Here is a 2,061-nt window from a genome sequence, read left to right on the forward strand (position 1 = left end):
CTCATTACTATTTATTGTTTTCTGAATTTCTTTTTTGTTTATTTTCTGCTCTTATAGAAAGCTATTTGTTTATTTTCTGCTCTCATAGAAATCAAGAAAGTTACTTCTTGATTCAGGGATGTTTTATTTCATATTAGAGAAAAAACACAGTAGAAAAACCTGTTATAGTGTCTATCAAAATAAATAAATGAATAAATAACAGCAAAGTTTGTTTAGAATGTGAGAACACTTCAGCCTAAAAGTAAGGCTGGTGGTTCATACAGTTTAATTTTTACCATTTAATTAACTTAGATTTAATTATGATTGAGCACTTCCCAGGGTAGAATGCCATCCCCAACTATGATTGAGCACTTCCTAGGGTAGAATGCCATCCCCAAAATTATGCAGTTGAGTTTCCCAAACTTATGGAAATCACCGGGGTCAACATATGAGGGTTCAATGGATAAGATTTGCCCTGGGAAAACCATCTTCCTCATCATGGTAATTCCCCTGCCACATTAAGTGTTTGATTGAATTTTTATCTCCATATAATCTATCACACTGACTAAAGTATTTATATTTTAATTAATATACCATAAGAGTTCTTCTTTTATTATGATATGATTGAAATCAATGAGATATTTGTACCATTATATTCAATACAGCAAAGTCACAATATGCAAGACATGGAAATAATATAAGTACATATCAATATTTAACTAATCATGCCAATATAGGACACACTAGCATAAGATTTTCAGAAACAGGGAAACTTTGTAAAGGAACTGACAATATCTTCCCAGATGTTATGTAAATATTCACAAATATAATGATTATTTAAAGAAAACTCAGGTATAAAGAAATCAAATAATTATATCATAGAATTGCAGTATGTGCTGCTAGCTTGTTGACAGAAAAATAGTGCAATTATTTATGTCTGTCTCTCCCTGAGTCTTTACTGGTTTATGTGTTTGTCAACTGGTGAATCTTAGCATAGAGTATGCAATTTTAAAGTGGTAGCAGCTGTAAAAACTTTGAAAGGATTTCTGAAAAACTAAATGTCTTTGTTTTAGTTTTGGTTTTGCTTTTTGGGTAACACCTGGTAATGCACAGGGGTTACTCCTGGCTCTGCACTCAGGAAATACTCCTGGCGTTGCATATGGGATGCTGGGATTCGAACCCGAGTTGGCCGCCTGCAAGGCAAACGCCCTACCTACTGTCGCTCCAGCCCCTAAATATCTTTGGAAACATAGATTTTATTATTTTATTTTACAGTGCTATTAATAATGCTGATTCAAGGTTGCCTACACAAATTCCAAGACTAGCACACATCCAAAAGAACAAAAGCAACCGCTGTTGGAGAGGATGTGGGGAGAAAGGGACCCTTCTACACTGCTGGTGGGAATGCCGGCTAGTTCAGCCCTTTTGGAAAACAGTATGGACGATTCTCAAAAAACTAGAGGTTGAGCTCCCATTTGACCCAGCAATACCACTGCTGGGAATATGTCCCAGAAAAGCCAAAAAGTATAGTCGAAGTGACATATGCACTTATATGTTCACCGCTGCACTGTTTACAATAGCCAGAATCTGGAAAATACCCGAGTGCCCTAGAACAGATGACTGGTTGAAGAAACTCTGGTACATCTATACAATGGAATACTATGCAGCTGTTAGAAAAAATGAGGTCATGACGTTTGCATATAAGTGGATCAACATGGAAAGTATCATGCTAAGTGAAATGAGTCAGAAAGAGAGAGACAGACATAGAAAGATTGCACTCATCTGTGGAATATAGAAGAATAAACTATAAGACTAATGCCCAACAATAGTAAAAATAAGTACCAGGAGAATGTTTCCATGGCTTGGAGGCTGGTCTCTCATTCTGGGTAACTCAGGGAAGGGACCACCAAGTAAAATGTGGTTGGAGGTCATGTGGGGGAAGGGTGAGGCGGGTAGAATACAGACTAGAGACTGAACACAATGGACACTCAACACCTCTATTGCAAACCACAACACCTAATCAGAGAGAGAGAACAAAAGGGAATTCCCTGCCATAGTGGCAGGGTGGGGTGGGGGGAGACG

The 2,061-nt window shown here is 37.5% G+C and overlaps 1 pseudogene; it reads right to left on the bottom strand.

The window, feature by feature from the left end:
- Positions 1–354: 354 nt before the first annotated feature.
- Positions 355–505, bottom strand: LOC129401085 (U1 spliceosomal RNA; annotated as a pseudogene).
- Between the last annotated feature and the right edge of the window lie 1,556 nt (positions 506–2,061).

This window comes from Sorex araneus, chromosome 1, assembly GCF_027595985.1.
Source record: "Sorex araneus isolate mSorAra2 chromosome 1, mSorAra2.pri, whole genome shotgun sequence".
Taxonomy (NCBI): Eukaryota; Metazoa; Chordata; class Mammalia; order Eulipotyphla; family Soricidae; genus Sorex; species Sorex araneus.